This window comes from Schistocerca nitens, chromosome 3 (assembly GCF_023898315.1).
Source record: "Schistocerca nitens isolate TAMUIC-IGC-003100 chromosome 3, iqSchNite1.1, whole genome shotgun sequence".
Classification (NCBI taxonomy): Eukaryota; Metazoa; Arthropoda; class Insecta; order Orthoptera; family Acrididae; genus Schistocerca; species Schistocerca nitens.
In genome coordinates, this window is record NC_064616.1 from 405,978,802 (window position 1) to 406,000,767 (window position 21,966).

Consider the following 21,966-nt stretch of genomic DNA (forward strand, 5'->3'; position numbering starts at 1 on the left):
GTGAATGAAATCCAGCTAGCTTTCTTCCTGTCCTGCAGAACACAATGGCATTTTCCACGCATCTCTTTATAATGAATGGAGTTTGCCATCGTAAGATGAGAGTTACAAATGCAGAGAGTGTGTGTGTGTGTGTGTGTGTGTGTGTGTGAGAGAGAGAGAGAGAGAGAGAGAGAGAGAGAGAGAGAGAGAATTGCATCCTGGCATGCCTCAGTCCACCAAGGGACCAGGACAGAACATGGTAAAGAGGAAGTGTAATGAATGCAACGTTCTGCAGCAGTAAGGATAATGTTTGTAAGGTATTCCACCTGTTCATCACAACTGGGGAAATCCTGTTCCCCCAACATCATCAGGGAGTAGCAAAGCCACCAGCCAGCCTTTGTAAGCTGCCATTTGGGTGTGCATGCAGGTGGGGTAGGAATCAGCAAACGGATAGCACATGGGAAATGGTCACTTGAGTAGGTGTCAGAAATAACAAACCACTAGAGATGATGGGCAAGCTGGGCAGTGCAGAAGGACAGGTCCAAATGGGAATAGGTGTGCGAGGAGTCAGAAAGGAATGTGGGTGCTCCAATGTTACGGAAGAAGAGGTTGAGTTGATGAAGGTGGTCAGCCAACAGGGCAGCTCTCTGACAGGTTCTAGGAGAACTCCAAAGGGGATGATCGAATGACACAGAGATATAAATGGCACAGAGTGAAAAAGTCAGGTGAGGAAGGAGAAGGCGAACTGCAACAGCTTGAAGACAGATAGTCAGGGAGATGGGTTGACTATGAACGTCATCCAGTATCAGCAGCATCCCTATGAGATGGAATGCCAACTTCAGGGGGAAGGTCAAAACGAACTGAGAAAAAATGTGAAAGCTCAAAGCAATCATGAGAACACAATTTCGTTTCCTGAAGGCAGAGTACAAGGGGACACTTTTTGGGGCTGAAGACTGCGAACGTTCCATCAGAGGAGTGTCATGATGAGCAAGAGATGAAGGGGTGTCACCCTGGCGGCTGCAGAGCAACAGCATGGGAAGAGTCGCTGCTACAGCGCACAGAAGCAGGAGGATCTTGCTCCATGAGGTCCACAGAAGCAGCGAGTTGCTTGTGCTGTCAGTCTGTGGAGCCCGACACAGAAAAAAGGTTGGTGGTGCGCACCAGCGCAATGGAGGCCGGCCAGGCTAAGGTGTCATGTGGCAACACCGTCGAGGAGGATCTTTGAGTTGGCAAAGGAGAAGACCATTTGCCTTTTGTGGACTACTTCGAGCCTTTCTGGTTAGCATAGGAAGATTTGGGTAGTGTTTGGCTGGAGATATGGAGGAAGTCTTCACGGGAGTACTACTACTGTCCTTTCCGGCCTACCGGTTGTGTAGGTGGTGGCTTCACCCCTTGAGGCCAGAGTTTGATGGCTTGTTGCACAGCTGGATGGGGAGATGGCAATGCTACCTTGACACTGGGCGATTTCACAACTTCAGAATTGAATTTGAGGTCGCATAACTACGTGGCCATTCCTTCATGGAGCACGGGATAACAACAAGAGAACTATAGGTTCCAGATGGGAGAATGCGGGGTTTGTAACTGGCCAATAACTTACGAGCGACAGGATAAGACACTATTTCCTTTACCCAGATCTCTTGGACAGCCCACTCAAGATACATGGGACAATCTTGAGAGGAGGCGGCATGGCCACCATTGCATTTGACAAAGTGAAGAGAAGGAGGTGGACAATCGCCCTCGTGCGCATCCCTACCACAGGTTACACATTTGGCTGGGTGTCGACAACACGTTCTAGTGCGGTTGAAATGACGACACCGGTAGCAGCGCATCAGGTTAAGACTGTAGGGTCAGACTGTGATATTTTCATAGCCTGCTTTGATCTTTGACAGAAGCACCACTATCAAAGGAGAGAAAAAGAGTGCCGGTGGGCACTAATGTGGAATCTACTATCATCACCCGATGGACAGCAATGACACGCTGATCAGTGGTATGACTGGATTTTGGTCTCTGTCAGACCATCATGTAGCCTGGTTGTGAGGTAACAGGCAAATTGTGGTGCCCTGAAAATATTCTAAGTTGGCGCGGCTGCATGGGCCGCTCGGCCAGGCGGGGCCTGGCAGCAAACACGTGGTGGCGAACGTTAGCCAGACGAGAGGGGTAGCCCCAGCACATGGTCCAGCCGCGTGGCTGGGAATTCCGCTGTGATGAGGATGGTGTTTTGTGGCAGTGAAGGAGATGTCTATGCCGGGAGTGCCAAAGATGGCGGACTTTGTGAAACCATAATAGCAGACATTTCACAGTTCGTATAGAAATTAATAGTAGCCACATGAATTGTGATACCTCAAAAAGAAACATGCACATTACTATTATCTGCTCAGCGATTCTGAGGGTCTAATCAGATTTTCAATATCTTTATTAGTTTAAAGTTTAGTATCAGATGGTAAATTATAAAAGTAACAACCAGCAACGAATTTCCAAAATATAAACGCTTCATCAGATTTTGTCGATCGCCATGTCTTTAGAAAGCTATTAGTGTAAACCTAAACTGGTATGAATCACAGGTATGTAACTTAAATAGTACACGAGTTATTGGAGGTCAAAGTGGCCGATTACTATCGATCGCGTCAGGCCACAAGTACTCCACAGTTACACGAAAAAATGGTAGCAGCATGCTTATCAATATATTTATTCATCTATGTCTTTTTATACATCCAATATATACTATTCATGAAGAAACTGGTTAAATATTTACTGTGTTGTAGATAGCACAGAAACATTAGGCTACTGGCCTACCTTTTGTTGCTGTTCCTTTGATATATGTTTATTTAATTAGTTTATGTCTTTAATAATGTCTGTTAAAGTGTGTTTATGGTCCAGGCATACGAATATTTATTTAATTTCAAGTATTTAAATGTAAATCCAGTATTTCGCATATGTTTCATTATGTTTGTGACTGTGTTGGCATGAAGACATGGCACGAGCACTCTAGCCAATCACAGCGCTCGTGAATGGGGAGACTGGATGGAAGGGAGTTTCCAGAGAGGACACGAGGTAGTATGAAGAATTGCGGCAGTTCGGGAGGGTATGGCACAGGACACGGGAGTGAGTGCTGGACGCGGACAGTACAGCGCGATGGACGCACAGTCGGCGGAAAGACTTTGACAGTAGAGCAGTCTGCGAATGGTTGCGGAGAATAGAAATATTTCGGAGTGCCAACCAGTCCTCTTGTGTGATTTCCGTGGCTTCTGCAGTGAAGTCTTAGTATGCATTCAGAAGTGAATATCTCGCGATGTTGCTGTTCATAACTAAATATGTGAAGTAGGAATCTATTGTTTCCCTGTTATTCAACTTATATTTTATTTAATTCCTGGACCACTGACACCAATAAGTGTTTTGTAGAAATATACCACACTCTCAAAAGTACTTTTACTATCATACTCATCATTTAAAGTCATTAAGATAGTACCTGCAGATTTTATTTAATTGCAATCTTTCATTTATAAATTTATAGGCTACTTTCATAATTCGCAACTGCCGAGTGATAGAAACCTTCAGCCATTCGATTAATGTGTGTATTCTTATCGTATACTGTAGACTCAGCAGTATTTGGCTTGTAATGCGGCAACTACGTATCCCAGCCCCTAGACAATGGAACCAGACAAAACTTTTAATATTTCAATGTAGAGTCGGAGGGTGCATAGTCATTTTTAAGCTCGCTGGTGTAAATAACACCTTGGGAACAATTTAAAGTTCTATGGGCCTCAACATGAGCAGCGTAGCCATGGAGAAGTGAGGTGGCAAGCAGCTTTAGTGCTTGAGAATCAGAAGTAGTCTCCAAAAGCAAAGTGCCATTCCATGAACGAGAGCAGGATTTCACAAGGCCGACAATTGCATCAACACCTTTCTGAATAATAATCATATTTACCATGGTGAAGGACTAATCGTCTTCAGTGCATGAGACCACGAGGAAACATGGTGCAGTTGGAAGGGTCTTTGAATCGTTAGCCTCATTACGTTTACATTTCGTACACACTGAGTGTGTAGATGATTGGCTCATTGCGAGAAAATCCCCAATGATTGTCAGTGTCTCCAATGGCGTGCTCCGTCCCACTGGGGAGCCCCTTCACAAGGGATGCATGCGCCTTAGGTGACTGTTCACATCTCCGTACACCTGACAGAGAGACCAATTGGCAGTGGTGAGGTTGCAGCTCAGGCTGTCCCCCCTCCCTGGGCCTGGCCTGTACTGGGGGTACATGCAAACCCTACCTGTCAACCCGAGGCTGAGAATTACGAGTTACCCAGTCCCCCGTTATGCGTCAGACCGATGTGTCAGCCTGCAGGAGTGCACAGGGAGAAAGAAGAAAAAGAGGAACCTCAAATGCCGAAGCGGAGGAATGAGAGGAGAAGGGAAACAGAAAGGACAAAAAACAGTGGTGAGACTGTGCTTATGTCAGTGACAAAACGTGTACACTCCCAAGAACACCCCAGACATGTTCCCCAAGGGAAGAGGATATACATGCGGCACGGAAGGGAGAAGATGCTGCAAAGGCTGGGACTCTGTGGTAGACAAGCACGAACCCACCAAAGAGTGGCTAGCCCCCAGGGAGAGGAAGAGGGAGTGGGGGGGTGAAGTGAGAGCATGATCTAGGTCCCTCATACTAAAGGTGGCATTGTAGCACTCATGATTCGGAGAAGAAATGGGTATCAGTTGAATCTCCTCCACTCATTTCTGATGGAAGAAGGTAGTTTGATAGTGCATGGAGCTCGAAATCTCCACAAAATAGCAACTCAATTTGTCGGAGATAGCAGTAGGGCCCTCAATGACATCATCTGCTACTGTCAGGGGAGACATTGGGGAATGGACCTTGGTCCGAGGCAGCTGCTGGGAGTTCACCCACACAACGAAAGACTATGTGGAAATTTTAAAAGAACTGCTCCACGAACTAGTAAAGTTTTTCTGCTATCCTCAAGAATGCAATGACACTGTGCATGCAATGTTTGTAATGAATGCAGTTGGCCATCGTAGGATGACAGTTAAAAATGTGGAGAGCAAGTTTCCACATGCAAATTGTGTCCTGGTCCACCTCAGTCCACCAAGGGACCAGGACACGGTGCAGCAAAGAGAAAGTCCGAGGAATGGAACATTCTGTGGGGATAATAATGTTTATAAGATATTCTGCTTGGTCCTCACAACTGGAGTAATAATGTTCACTGAAAGTCGCCAGAAAGAAGTAAAGCCTCCAGTTGGCCTTAGAAAGCTGCCATTGGGTGTGCACATAGGTGGGGTAGGAGTCAGCAATCGAATAGCATACGAGAAATGGCCGCTCGAGTATGTGTCATGGAGAATGGACCACTTGAGATGATGGGCTAGCTGGGCAGTATAAAAGGAAAGGTCCAAATGGGAATAGGTGTGAGTGCACTTGGAAAGGGACGTGGGTGGTCCCGTCTTATGGAAGATGAGGTTAAGTTGATTAAGAAGGTCAGCCAAGAGGACACCTCTCAGAGTTTCTGGGCGAGCCCGAAAGGGGATGGTGCGCATTGAAGTCACCGAGCAGCTTAAAGGGGTGCCCAATACACTGGAGGAAGTCTGGTACAAAGGAAAATGTGGACTGCAACAGCTTTAAGCCAGGTAGTCAGGAAGATGGGTTGACTATGAATGTTATCCCGAATGAGCAGCATGACTCCCCTATGAGATGGGATGCCAGCTTCGGGGAAGGTCAAAGCGGACTGGTAAGAAATGCGAGGGCTCAAAGTAGTAGTCAGGATGCAATTTTGTTTCCTGGAGGCAGAGAACAAGCAGACGCTGAGATTCTAAGAGCAGCCCTAAGTCCTCTGTGGGATTGTGGGCCATGAACATTCCATTGGAGGAGGGTCAAAGAGGGAAGGGGAGGAGGGAAAAAATAAAGGGCTCTCACCTCGGTGACTACTGAGTTCCAGCCTTTGAAGACTCATTGCTACAGGGCACAGAGTGTGGAGGAAACTGCTCCACGAGACCTACAGAGGCATTCTCCCTCTGTCAATCTGCGGGGTCCAGGGCAGAAAAATGGTTGGTGGTGTGCACTGGCAACACAGAGGTTGGGCGGGTGAGGACATCACGTGGCGACACCATCTAAGAGGATGTCTGAGTCGGCAAAGGAGAAGATCATATGCCTTTGTTTGAATTCTTGGAGCCTTTCCGGTTGGTAGAAGGATACTCTGATATTTGTTGGCTGGAGTAACAAGTCTTCGTGGAAATATTCCTTTTGACTTTTCTGGCCAACCGGCTGTGTAGCAGGTGACTTCAACCCGTGAGGCGAAAATTTGGTGGCTTGTTGCACAGCTGGAGAAGGAGACAGGGATGCAACCATGACACTGGGCCAATTCACAACTGCAGTGCCAAATTTGAGATCATGTCTAAATGGCCCAGTCTGCAAAGTGTCAAGGACTGATGTAAAACAAGTTGCAAATGACAAAAGGCTGCTGAGCTTTAAAAGCTTTTCTTAGCTTCACCATAGGGCTGCATTTCTGAACTTCCAACTCCTGAATTTTCCTATTCTCATTATAAGTTCCACACATCCTGCTTCATAATGGGTGATCCCCAGAGCAATTTACATCTTTTGGGGAAAGTGTACAAGAGTTGCCAATTTTTTAGTTGGGCCTTTTGTTACATGTTACAGTGGTATGACCAAATCTGACATTTATAGTTTTGGAATGGGAACTACAGTCAAACCTTAAGACAGATATAGCCTGCAACCATACATTCAGGTTATTCCACAATGTTGAAAGTTAAAATAAAAGTCTTTTTCCAATGTGCACCTTTGCAGAAGTTACGGGTGTTACGTAATTCAGTCACATCAAGATCGTCATTGAAGGAGTTGCATCACAGAAGTTTTAGGTACTTGGCATGACATGGCAGTTTCAACTAGAAATGTACCATTAAGAAGTGGTTTAACACTTTCTAAGGATCACATCAAATGAATTCACAATTACGAATAATGGCTACCATCGGCTGTAGAATGGAATGATGACAATGAAAATTTGTGCCGGACCGGGACTCTAACCCGGATTTCCCACTTATCACGTAGCGGTCGCCTTACCATTTGGCTATCCACGCACGACTCATTGCTAGACCCAAACCTCCATATGTCGTCAACCATACATCACTGATAGCCAAATGGTAAGGTGACCGCTCACAATAAGCAGGAAATCTGGGTTCAAGTCCTGGTCCGGAACAAATTTTCATTTTTGTCATTCCATTCTACAGCCGATGGTAGACATTATTTGCAGTAGCGAATTCATCTGATGTGTTTCATAAGGGTTGTGGTCACCGCAGTGCATCGTCATCTGAATAACACAGGCACTGCAATATCGTACCTAAATCAGGATGGTCAGATACAGATTTGAACAGTCTTCCTTTTGACTGAGAGTCCAGTTTGTTAACCACTGCACCACCACACTCAGTAGTTACTGACTGGAAGCATAATTCTGCCTCTTTTCAAATGATGCGAGGCTCAAACGCAGCAGTGGCCCAGAGAGGATATTTAAACCACAGTGTGTGAAGGATGTTATTCTTGACACAGATGGTTCTGTGATGTTTTGGGAATGTTTCTCTTACTATGACTTGTGCCCATTCATTCAGGTTACTACAAAAATGGACTACACTGTTTATTTCAACATTCTTGTAGAACAAGTCCTACCCTCTCTCCTTCATGTTCGTTGTTGGATCTTCCTTCTTCCATAATAACAATAGCCACATTCATAAGATTGCACGCATATACTCCTGGTTTGACAAACACTCACACATCCTATCATATTTCTGCTGGTTCACTAAATTACCCAATGTTAACTCCAGAGAAAAGGTCTGGTACTATTTTAAAAGCAGGTGAAACATAGGCAGCCATCCTAACAATTTGGTAGCTCCACTGGATCTAATTATCAGTGGGATTTTGAATACCTGAATAAACTTGTGAACACACTTCCTCATCCAACTGATGCTACTACTAAGCCCAGAGATGGTACTGCATGGCATAAGTGTGATATCTACTGGAAGTGACTAACTTTTCGTTCAGTGTGTTTATTTTCCTTATTGCATACTTCTGTGCAACACACACTTGTTTATCACTGGCAAAATACCCAACAATATGATGTCAGACAGTGAATGGCAATAGGTACATTCATTCAACTTAGACATTTTCATCTCTAAAATTAACATAATAACTAATATAAAAGTAGCAGATATAAGAATGTCTGTGACATGTGACTTACCAATACAAGATATAAGACTTTAGAATATTTGTTTCGCCTATTGATCTATCCTCGTGAATCATTTTTAATGGAGTGATCAGGCACTGTGCAGTACAGTGGTATGAAAAGACATTTCTGTTTCCCTACACTGGATATGGAACTGGTTCATCTGTCCCAATTATAAGTCATTTTGTAGGGTCATCTTGAAAATAACACACTTCTGCATTGGGGGAAAAAAAGAAAAGAAATTCGCTCAAATGTATCTGATCACTATAGGCCAACTGGAACTACTTTTCTGTAACTCACCATACAAATTAAAACATTGTGTTAGACTGCCAACAGGTTGTTAAACAAGATTGTAATTTATTTTTTCATTCCTCATCACTATCAAACTGAGTTATACCCAGAGAATTTTTCAGAATGGGAAAATAATGACATCTCTCCATGACACCTATAAGAACTTCATAGCCAAAACTTTGAAGTAATTGTTGAGGCTTTGAAGCTAAGTGGACCTCATCTCATATACTGAACGCCACCTCTGCTCCTCTAAACTGTCTGAATGTAAGCCTCTGAGTCAATTGTTTTCCGTTTGAATATCAATTCCTACAAAATGACAGCACCCAACTCCCAATGTGGTCACCTTAGCTTAATTCATCACACAAATTTGACCTATGACTAACAATACTTTGTGCATCATGTGATTGCCACAGACTTACATTACTTGATATGTATTTGGCCAAATTACCACCATCATATAACAATGTCACACTTTAGCTTAACTTTAACCTTAACAATTTTTGTAGCAAGTTCTTTAATTGTGAATAAGGGTAAAAGTGTCATTGTCCCCACAGATTACATCTATACCTAGGACCATATAGAGGTACCAATAGGATGAAAGCCAAGTTGTGAAGCTAACCTTTCAAACAAGAAACTGATGTAAAGATATTAATATTATATAAACTGTCTTCAGATTTACACTTGATAGAAGAAAAAGTTACTAATGCAATTTCAGATTCACAAATAGTAAAATCTTATGACTGTATGAACTGTTCAGTGCTGTGGTCAAACTGTTATGTACCAGTGTCCACCAAATTTCCATTTCTGCAAGTGAAAAGTATGCGGCTCTGCATGTGCCTGTACACACACACACACACACAGGAAAATTTGTATTAATAGTTTTTATATCACTTGCAATATGTTTCATCAACATTACAGATAACTGATACTGGATAAATATTTCCTCAGCTATGATAGGTGTGATGTGATGATTGCACAACCAGAAAGACAGCAAATAAATTCAAAGGAAGGTGAATGCCATGTACATATTGGCTGAGAAGTTTACTAAAGTTTAACATGGTAATGAAGAGCAATTACCATGGTAATGAAGAGCAATTACCTGATCAATTGGAAGCAAACAGTAGCACAAGACACAGACAACTAATTCTAAATGCAATCACATTGTTTGCACAAAACAGCACAACACATAAACAACTTCATTAACACTGCTTTTGTGTGATCAGCCTCCCGTATCACATCTAACTGCCTGTAGGTGAGCTTTGAGCCATTTTGGTAACAACACAAATAAGTTTGCTAGATAAAAGGAGCAAAGCAAATGCTATTTCAGGTTCCTGCCACCAATTTGGCGAGCCTCCATGAACTGATTCCAGAATAAGAAGAGCTTCAGCTTTATAGGTAGATTAGTTGTCTACCTTTCTGGCAGTGAGCCAAGTGCCTTACAATGCTACAGGAGGGGAAGGTGGGGTGGGGTGAGGTGAGGTAGAGAGAGAAGGAAGTTTTGCATTTGGGAGCAATGTACATCCATTCAAATAAAAACACACAGAATATAGACAACCATGCTCTATAAAGTATATAATTTAAACCCCCCATACACTCACTCTCCCACTCTCCCTCTACTGTTTGCTCGGGCTCTTGTGCTTAGGATTTAGTTATACAACATACATTTCAGTGAATGAATTGATGTTCATCTCATTCTTATTAGATACAGTGATAATGAACAGCTAGTCCTCTTAGTTATAAATGTAACTTCTATTCTGCAGACAAGATTAAGAAAATTTGGTTTGTTTATGACTGATTATGGCAATATATATATTTGAAATGTTCAGATGAAGCACAGTGATAAGTTTTGTTTCTTTTGACTAAGTGGTTTGGTAATCCAAACTCAAAGTGCACATGAAGTCTGAAAATGTCTACATGGGCAAAATACGGGGAGGACATTTCCACCCCCGATAGAGCCAAATACACAGTATTTACCTAATTTTAAATCCAAACTACTGCACAATAACTTCCAATGTATGTCCTGATTAAAATGAAGGAGTTAATAGAATAAGCTTTTCAGTAGTTCCTGATAGAGGACTAACCTTATTTTGCCACAGGATAAGGAAATATATTGGTTTGCACTTTCCACAGGAAACTTTACAAGAATGGAATGAAACAAACTGCAGTCTGAAGTACTGAGAGTATTTCGAGCACTAGGTATCAAAACAGCCCATCATTCACTTTTCTCAGACAAATATAAAACAAACAGGTCCATACAGCGGTCTTTCTGGGTCAAGGGTTGATATTAAGAACTATTTCTTCACTAAAAGAGTTTCAGTCTTAAGCTAACCTGAAATCTACTGATTATAAGCAGAATAACATGCCCCAAGCCTATGCTCAAAGGGAGGAAGATCAGGGTTTAACGGGAGTGAGAATGGAATTTTTTTTCACATTTTCGGATTTTTATCTCATAAAATGATTTGTATATCTCCCCTCTTCTGGACATGACCTTTATAACACAGCAATCCACTGCCTTCTGTATAAAAAAAACTGAATGTAAAAATGTTAACATTTTGAACCGGTGTAGATTATATTTAAAAAGAAGTGAGTATATATACACTCCCGGAAATTGAAATAAGAACACCGTGAATTCATTGTCCCAGGAAGGGGAAACTTTATTGACACATTCCTGGGGTCAGATACATCACATGATCACACTGACAGAACCACAGGCACATAGACACAGGCAACAGAGCATGCACAATGTCGGCACTAGTACAGTGTATATCCACCTTTCGCAGCAATGCAGGCTGCTATTCTCCCATGGAGACGACCGTAGAGATGCTGGATGTAGTCCTGTGGAACGGCTTGCCATGCCATTTCCACCTGGCACCTCAGTTGGACCAGCGTTCGTGCTGGACATGCAGACCACGTGAGACGACGCTTCATCCAGTCCCAAACATGCTCAATGGGGGACAGATCCGGAGATCTTGCTGGCCAGGGTAGTTGACTTACACCTTCTAGAGCACATTGGGTGGCACGGGATACATGCGGATGTGCATTGTCCTGTTGGAACAGCAAGTTCCCTTGCCGGTCTAGGAATGGTAGAACGATGGGTTCGATGACGGTTTGGATGTACCGTGCACTATTCAGTGTCCCCTCGACGATCACCAGTGGTGTACGGCCAGTGTAGGAGATCGCTCCCCACACCATGATGCCGGGTGTTGGCCCTGTGTGCCTCGGTCGTATGCAGTCCTGATTGTGGCGCTCACCTGCACGGCGCCAAACACGCATACGACCACCATTGGCACCAAGGCAGAAGCGACTCTCATCGCTGAAGACGACACGTCTCCATTTGTCCCTCCATTCACGCCTGTTGCGACACCACTGGAGGCGGGCTGCACGATGTTGGGGCGTGAGCGGAAGACTGCCTAACGGTGTGCGGGACCGTAGCCCAGCTTCATGGAGACGGTTGCGAATGGTCCTCGCCGATACCCCAGGAGCAACAGTGTCCCTAATTTGCTGGGAAGTGGCGGTGCGGTCCCCTACGGCACTGCGTAGGATCCTACGGTCTTGGCATGTATCCGTGCGTCGCTGCGGTCCGGTCCCAGGTCGACGGGCACGTGCACCTTCCGCCGACCACTGGCGACAACATCGATGTACTGTGGAGACCTCACGCCCCACGTGTTGAGCAATTCGGTGGTACGTCCAACCGGCCTCCCGCATGCCCACTATACGCCCTCGCTCAAAGTCCGTCAACTGCACATACGGTTCACGTCCACGCTGTCGCGGCATGCTACCAGTGTTAAAGACTGCGATGGAGCTCTGTATGCCACAGCAAACTGGCTGACACTGACGGCTGCGGTGCACAAATGCTGCGCAGCTAGCGCCATTCGACGGCCAACACCGCGGTTCCTGGTGTGTCCGCTGTGCCGTGCGTGTGATCATTGCTTGTACAGCCCTCTCGCAGTGTCCGGAGCAAGTATGGTGGGTCTGACACACCGGTGTCAATGTGTTCTTTTTTCCATTTCCAGGAGTGTATATATATTTTCAAATATAATCTATACCAGTTCAAAATGTTAAAATTTTTACGTGCCTTACTTCAAGATCTAATAAAATCGGTAATTTTTTATGTAGAAGGCTGCGGACTGCTGTGTTATAAAGGTCATGTCAAGAAGAGGATGGGCACCAGGTTGAGAGGCAAGACACTTTCTGATGGTAAAACCATAAGAGGCAGGCTGACAGACAAAATGACTGATGAACTACAGCAGTATTATGGGATGTCCACAATAAATAATAAGGAGGACCTATTGAAAACAAAGCAGGCAGTATGGGCTACCCTCTTCCGCAGACTGTCAACTGATGAAAAACCAGTACACTACCTTTGCCCTCCTGGACCTGATTCATGGTGCAATTACCACAATGTCCAGTACTCAAACAGTTCATACAGCCATAAACATCACATCCCAGCAAGTCATGGATATCATAAAACCTATTTACAGAGACCTGGCAAATCCTGAATTACTGAAGAAGTGTCTGCATGGTCAAACTCAAAATCCCAATGAGTTGTTCAATAATCTTATATGGACTCACTTACCAACAATTGTTTGTGTTGGAATGAAGACACCAAAGTGGTGGGTCAGTGATGCTGTTACTACTTTTAATGATGGCAGCATTGGTAGGGTGAAGGTGCTACAGCATATGGTAATTAACCCTGAAGCAAACTGCATCAGGGAACTTTAACTGGACAAACTTCACACTGATACAGCAGAGTATGCAGCACAGTTGGCCACTAAGGAGTCCAGAAAGAAGAAAAAACTTGGAAAAAGGTCAAGAGGATGATATACAGTATGGTGCAGGGCGTGTCTGAATGACAAACTAAAAAAATTAAGCACATATTAAGCGAGTTAATGTCTTTTGAAACTTTAGAAGCCGTTCCTGAAAATTTACATTTTCTTTTGCATTTTTCCCAAAAGCTCAGAAACCACTCCGAGTAGAGTATTCCAATTTTCAGGGAGTAATAACATACATATCCTGAGTCTACTGAACTGAAAGAACAACATATGTTATGCCTAATTAAAATTATTTAGAATAATGCACAAAAAAGTGCACAAAATTTTAACTGTGTAATTAAAAAATGGTACTTCCGAAAGCAGTGACTGCAAAGATGTTCAAATGTGTGTGAAATCTTATGGGACTTAACTGCTAAGGTCATCAGTCCCTAAGCTTACACACTACTTAACCTAAATTATCCTAAGGACAAACACACACACCCATGCCCGAGGGAGGAATCGAACCTCCGCTGGGACCAGCCACACGGTCCATGACTGCAGCGCCTTAGACCGCTCGGCTAATCCCGCGCGGCAGCAGTGACTGAAATACAATTACTGTAGTTCAGTAGACTCAGAACATACAGTTTAGTGTCCTGTAAAACTTTTATATCAATGACTACAGTGGTTCCTGAAATACAGGGAAGCCAAGTCACTAAATTTAACATTGTTGGGATAGAGCCTTTCAACTCCCCTTACCACCACATCAATGACAGTCATTAGGAGAGTACAAGCTTAGACTGGGGAAAGCAAATGGCAGTGTCCATTTGTGATGAACTACCCTAGCATCTGCACAAGCAATTTAGGGAAACCATGGAAAAATCTCAATGGTCAAGAAGTTATGAACTGCCGCTCTTCTAAATACGAGTCTAGTGTCTTACGACAGCATCATTCAGTACGTCCCCAATGAAGCAAACTAACGTGCCAGCCACAAAACTGGTGCAACAGTCTTGCGTGTCAGAAGGTAAACTCCATCCCCATGTAGTTCCTCCTCCAACACGTAATATCCCCGTCCTTGAGTATGTCAAACAAGAGATGGAAGGAACTGCTGGAGGCAACTGGAGAGAAACACTTTGAGCCAAAATGAATTCAAGATTGCATAAGGTATAACATGAACACCAACTTTGTTAACAAGAATGAAAATAAAAATTTTCATGTTAACAGCCATTTAACTCTAAATCATCATTTTGCTTTCAGACTTTAAGCGTACACATTAGTTAGTAATTTAAATATAAACAGTACCTTGATAATCAGTTACAGAGACTGACTTACCATTGTGTAAGTGAAGCAGTCTGAAAAGAATAAAACAAGAACGATTATTACATTTACATTGCAACTCATCCTATGTAATATTAGAACTACAGGGAAGGATACAAATTTCGTACGAACTAACAGACATGGAATAATCAATGGTAGACGATTCTTACAAATTACTTAACAGCAAGTGTATTTTGCTTAACAAAGTTTGTTGCTGTATAATCAGCAATGTAACAAACAGTAACATTTTGAAACGATTGATGTAGGAACTACAACTGTCTTCTTGAGAAAAAAAACTGCCGCGAATGATTAGGAAAATAACCTAAGACTCTACAGTATAACCATCTCAGATGCCTAGTGAGTGATTAGAACAATAAATCTACAGCCAACTATTTGTGGTGAATAGTTGTGGTGTTAGTAATTTTACAAAAGTATCAAGCCTTTCATGACCATTTATTAATGTATTGCCTGCTGGTGTCTATCTCAGGATTTTCAACCAATGTTTAATGATTTTCCTAACGTTTCACCTGATCAAGAGGCTGACATTGTCAAACATTCACCCACAGCTGCAGGTAACAGACCTTTGACAATGGCAGCTACTCATACGGGTGTAACATCAAGAGAACCATTAAAATGTGTTTGCTCATTTATTTATACTCTTATTTCTCATACTGCTCAGAGCCCTTTGACACAGAATAAGGCATTGTATTGTGGAATGTCTGTGGAATTTGTAGAAGTTCAATCATAATAGTAACAGATCTTCATTTGGCCTTTACTACTTACAGTTAATACAAATTAAATGGAACTGCAATACTGGAGGATTACTTAACATGTTGCACCTTTCCAAAACAGACTGTAATGAACGAAATTTCATTACTGTGAGGAATTATTATACTAATCAGGAGTAGGTTACTATTTTTTTAGATGTAGATGCTACATATAATTAACTGGATAAGTTAATATCACTGAAAATCAGTTTCATGTTAGTAGGCTCTATATGCAACAGAATTCCTACACTCCTGAACGTGCTCCTATATCAATATTCATGCATTAAGATGTAGGCTACTTCCTTGCCAGCACACAATTGACAGACAAATGCTACACCAAATCTGACATACGTAAAATCTAAAACAACACACCTCTTAAATGGTGGTGATTATGGGTTTAAAGGGTCTGAACAGCTTAGTTACCAGTCTCTCCTTACTCAGAAAGTTTAGGTAAATGGTGATATGAAAAGAAAAAAAGAAGAATGGTCCGCTAAAGAGTCTTTGACGTCGTTGCAGAGACCAAAATGTATAGTATGTGGAATAGTAAGAAAGAGGCAATTACTTCAGAAAACAAAAGAAAGTGAAGGAACAAATATTTTTCATTAGTTTCACTATTAGTGGATAGTAGTCTGGTTAAAATAAAAGTACTTAGTTTATTTACACAAGAATTTCCCACTACTTTCAATGACACATCTACAAGGATGGGTTACACAGCAACACAGAAATATAGTCGGATTAAAATTACTTATTAAGTGACAAAGCACAAACTGGAAAGTTGTTCTCCCAAAGAAAGGGCTCATCACACATGAACTGCCCTGCATTACCAACACATCACAAAAAAGATCACTTCATTGCAGTTTTCAAGTAGTGTAGTGTACATATGTAGTACATTACAAGACACTGTCAGCAGCCAATTTACTTTTATCCTGTATAAAACTGTTCCTGTTCATCGCTCACTCCCTGTTAACCAAGGGATAATTGGCTACAAATGTGGCAACACTATCACTATGACAGACATCAAATAACAAGTAGTTTTAATAAAGAGTGTACAGTGGGTGGATTTTAATTACAAGTCTCTCAGACAAACATCTTAAATTAACCATAATAACACTTATATGCTCAGTCAGCAGATATGGGAGTCACTGCCAAAAGATTGCCTTCATGTTAATCAAATGCGAAAAGGGCACAATCCATTTGCCATTCCCAAAGGAATATCATGAGACTAGTTGGAAATGATCACAGAAGAATAGCAACAACTGAGTAGAGTAAATTTTACAAAGAGAGCAATGAAAATTTCCTGTCTTGTCAGTCATGAGACCACTAAAGGAGACAATTTGATGACAGGATGCTTGAATGACTTCGGTAACTGTTCATACTATTAGGTAACAACATTCAGCATCTTCAAAATAAAAACACGGCAAATACTGACCACCAATGTCATATGTACAATACACAAACTGTATCTGTGTAACGAACACTTGCAGCAACCACCACAAAGAGGTCTGCTAAGAAGACCTCAAAACTGTGCAGGAGGACATGCAAGTTATTCAGTCAGATCAGTTTTATGCCTGCAGTCATACTGTGAATACTGAAAGACATAATTAAGATTCTCTTACAGTCTTCATTCTCAGATGCTGTAACAGGGATGCTGGATGCTAGATTGTAGTATCTCAGTTCTTCCCCTTTCTGTTTTTCAATCTTTTTGACATGTTGAAAGGTTCCTAGCTGGAAATATGTGCTTTTCAAATTAAGGCATATTACTGGTAATGTAAAAATGGTTAGAAGTAATAAACATCTTTTCTATGAACAAGGTAGGATATTTTGAATCCCAATGTGGCACACAGTTGGAACTTTCAACGTGTTCCACATATGGCGTCAAAGTGATACAACTGTCCCCCAAAACAAGCATTATACCGAGAAATGTTCCAATAATTTAGACTTTCTGAATTAGTTTTTCTGTCTCATCAGTTCTGTGAGGGGACTAAAGTGGAAGTATAATTTCTGGACAAGCACAGGAAATTCCACGTGTTCATTACCCACTATGTGGATGGAAGGCTCATTCTTCAACTAATTTATGAATGTAAAACTGAGTCACCTATGGTAAATTGCAATGACGTGTTGGCCTATTCCCTGTGCAGTAAATGATACGCCGACGGCAGTACATGAGTGTACACTACATTGGATATAGGATGATTTAAATGGTATAATGCGACAAATTTGTCACACACACCACCACAAAAAGACTGTAAAATGTTAATATGTTGGATAACACGTCACTGGTGAGTGTATAGCTTATGGGGATTGAACCCAGTACCAAGCAGAACATATAAACAACAGCTATTACAAGGACTTCGTTTTAATTTGTAAGCCTGATGATTGGATATTAGATTTTCAACGTTTATAGTAAACTCGGAACGAGATGAAAGAGGTGTGAATTCAAATGTCAACCTATACTCATACCAATTAGCCATAATACTGGGCATAGCAAACTGATCAGGTTGTAGAAAACTGTATCTAACCAGCTTCACAGGACATACATACATACATACAAGTTTAAAAAGACATGACCGCGGTGAGAGACAACAAAAGGCGAAAGTAGGCGGACTAACACTTAGACGCATTTAATTTTTTGTGCATTGTAACTAAGTTTACAAGCTACATCTTACTCCGGGAAACAGGTACAGTAACTGGTATTTAGGGTAGCTGTATACATTCATGTGATCGCCCCGACACACACACACACACACACAGACACACACACACAGAGAGAGAGAGAGAGAGAGAGAGAGAGAGAGAGAGAAATATTTTTAGGAGAACAGTCTCCAAACAGAACCAAACATGTGCAGACTTTCTATTTATTTACCTCAAAATACGCAGGCACAAAATATACGACGAAGAAGTTATTAAATACGCTACAGTCACTTAAAATAAAACCTACTGTACCGTGGCTGAATGCCACCTAACAAATAACGATAATACGTGCAAACTCCGCTTTTATCGCAATAGCATGCAAAACCTTGGGCATGCAATAAATAAAACTTTTTGGATTTTTCGGTTTATACCTCTCGACAAAAACGTTCTTGACGCTCACTAAACGGAAGAAAATCCTTTCTGAAAGTTTTTATTTTATGAAACGAAAATCGGGTGACGCTAAGAAAAACTGCGTCAAAAATTTGGTACTGCCCGCTCATTTTTAAAGCCTATACAACATCACCCGACACGCACACGTAAATCCTCACGACCACATCACCGGACGCACACGCAATCCCTCACATCCACAGCATCACGCGTACTGTTGTTCGACTGTCACTTGGTTTACCACGTGTTAGCACTTCGTTAGAAGATATGCACAGCAAGAGATGTGCCAGGAAATCGCCAACTATATAGGAGGCACTATGAACAGTTGCTTGTTGTGGTGAAATTACACACAGTAGTAACTTCATATGAAGATGACATTTCAGATGTATGTGACAACCTGCAAAGCATTAATTCATTCCTTATTGAAAATTACAAGAGGACAATTTATGTCTATACAAATTTCTTATTTTCTTCAAAACTGACTTGAAAGCTAGTATGAACACATTTTCAATGCAAGTCTGACTGCCAGTATTCTGGTGTATGCGTTATCCTATATTGTAATACATTAACGTAAAACACTAAATTCAAGATTTATTTAATATCTTCAATGGAGTAGGAACTGCACAACGGAAAGTTATTTAATTCAGTCTGAAACACCATCACATTATTTACATGAACATATTAACTAGTAGGTAGTTATAAACATTTGTGCTAACTCCATGTATCCGATTTCTGTGTGTAGTAATGGCGTAAGCCCTTTGAAGTCTTATAGACATTTTTGTGGCCCTAATGCTCTATTCATACCTTTCAATATTCTAGGAAAAGAGAAAAATACAAAAATTTTACAAGAGTTCTCGGTAAGATTTTCTAGCATAAACATCAGATATAATTGTTGCGACATCATTCTGTATTCTGAAATTACTTTCACTGTACTTTGAGTTTTGCCAGGAAACGATTCCAGGACTCATTACTGAATGGAAAATTTCAGATTAAACTTTCCTAATTTTTTACTCACCTATAGCAGTAATCAGTCATGTGTACTGTAATTATCTCTATACGAGATGAAAGGACGACGATACAAGAAGTGGCAAGTAACTCTACATAACGAAAAGTGTGAAGTCATCCACATGAATACTAAAAGGAATCCGCTAAATTTCGGTTACATGATAAATCACACAGGTCTAAAGGCCGTAAATTCAAATAAATAATTCGAGATTACAATTACAAATAAATTGGAATAATCATACAGATAATTTTGTGTGGAAAGCAAACCAAATACTGCAGTTTATTGTAAAAACAGTTAGAAATTGCAACAGGTCTACTAAAAGCACTGTTTGCATTATGCTCGTTCACCCCATTCTGTAGTACTGCCGAGTACTTTGGGATCCGAATCAGATACAACTGACAGAGGACATCGAAAAAGTACAAATAGCAGCAGCTCGTTTTGTATGATCGTGAAATAGGGAACAGAGTGTTGTGGATATGATATGATTATTTGGGTAACATCATTAAAACAAAGGCGTTTTTCGTTGGGCCAGGATCTTCTCATGAAATTTCAATCACCAACTTTCTCCTCGGAGTATAAAAATGGTGTCCACCTACATAGGAAGAAATGATCATTGTCATAAAATTAGGGAAATCAGAGCTCACACAGTGAGATTTAAGTGTTATTTTTCTCTGCACGCTGTTCGAGAGTGGAATAGAAAGGAAATAGGTTGAAGATGGTTCAGTGAACCCTCTTCCAGACACTTAATTGTGAATTTTAGGGTAATCACGCAGATGTAGCACTTCATTAAAGTCCCAAAAACTTGACACTATATGCTTCGTGAATTTTATTGTTTGAGAAACTATTTTTATAGTCTGTCGGGTTCTATGCGAAGTACTGAACTGCATTTTTTAAAATTTACATGTCAAGTACCCTAGGACCAAATTCAAGAGCAAATATCCAAGCTCATGAAACGTATCAGTACATGAAACTACAACATAAAAGTAATAACAGATAAAAATAAATGTTTATGAACCCGAAAAAAGTCAGTCCACAAGATTAAGTAAACTCAATCAACAATACACTAAGAATCAGCTTAATTTTTCAAGGAACTCGTCGATAGAATAGAAGGATTGACCCATGAGTTACCTATTCAGTTTCGATTTGAAAGTATGTGGATTACTGCTAAGATTTTTTAATTCGAGTTGCAGTTTATTGAAAATGGATGCAGTAGTATACTGCACACCTTTCTGCACAAGAGTTAAGGAAGTCCAATCCAAAGGCAGGTTTGATTTCAGCCAAGTATTAACCGAGTGAAAGCTGCTTATTCTTGGGAATAAGCTAATATTGTTAACAAGAAATGAAATATATATAATTTATTTTTGAGAGGCCAATGTCAACATATCCAGACTCGTGAACAGGGTTTGGCTAGAGGTTCGTAAACTTGCACCACTTATTTCCCAAACTGCCCGTTTCTGAGCCAAAAATACCCTTTTAGAATGGGAAGAGTTACCCAAAAATATAATACCATATGACATAAGCGAATGAAAATAAACAAAGTAGACTAATTATCGTGTCAAACAATCACACCCTTCTGATGCCATTTGAATAGTAAAAATGGCAGCATTAAGTGTTTGAACAAGATCCTGAATGTGGGCTTTCCATGACAGTTTACTATCTATCTGAAAACCTAGAAATTTGAACTCTTCAGTTTCACTAATCATATGCCCGTTCTGTGAAATTTAAATGTCAGGTTTTGTTGAATTGCGTGTTAGAAACTATAAAAACTGAGTCTTACTGTGATTTAGCATTAGTTTATTTTCTACAAGTCATACACTTAGGTCATGTACTGCACTACTTGAAACCGAGCCAATGTTGCACACAACATCCCCGTACTACCAAGATAGTGTCAGCAGCGAACGGAAATATTTTAGAGTTACCCGTGATACTAAAGGGCATATCATTTATATAAATAAGGAACAGGAGTGGCCCCAACACTGATCCCTGGGGCACCTCCCACTTGACAGTACCCCACTAACACCGCATGTCACAGCTGTTACCAGCAATGTGAATAATGAACTTTTGCTGCCTATTGCTAAAGTAAGAGATGAACCAATTGTGAGCTACTACTCTTATTCCGTAATGGTCTAACTTCTGGAGCAATAGTTAATAATCAACACAATCAAATGCCTTAGTTAAATCAAAAAATATGCCAAGCAGTCAAAACCTTTTGTTTAGCCCATCCAGTACCTCACAGAGAAAAGAGACTAAATAGCATTTTCAGTTGTTAAACGACTTCTAAAGCCAAACTGTACATTTGATAGCAAATTGTGTGATATAAAATGATCATTTATCCTTATATACACAGCCTTTTCAATAACTTTTGCAAACACTGAGTACTACTAAGTACTGAGTACTTTAATCGCTCACGAAACTGACCATTCCTAAAGGAAAAATTACAAATATGGCTAAATACCTGTATCACAAAGAAGTATTTCAGACATTAATCTTGGAGAGGCATTTGCCAAGAAAGTTATACGATTTCATGTAGAAACTAAATTTTTTATTTAAT

The 21,966-nt window shown here is 41.1% G+C and overlaps 1 protein-coding gene across 6 annotated transcripts in view; it reads right to left on the minus strand.

The window, feature by feature from the left end:
* The window catches only part of LOC126248342 (solute carrier family 41 member 1-like), a 124,350-nt gene that overhangs the window by 50,808 nt on the left and 51,576 nt on the right, over window positions 1-21,966 (minus strand). The window contains exons 1-2 of one of the 6 annotated variants that reach the window (XM_049949247.1): window positions 18,394-18,629; window positions 14,580-14,599 (exon numbers count right to left, since the gene is read on the minus strand). The gene's annotated coding sequence lies outside the window, so the exon portion shown is untranslated. Of the gene's footprint in view, window positions 1-9,598; window positions 9,779-14,549; window positions 14,600-18,194; window positions 18,630-21,966 lie in introns of those variants that run through there. The other 5 variants (XM_049949250.1, XM_049949246.1, XM_049949249.1 and 2 more) reach the window with 5 other exon arrangements.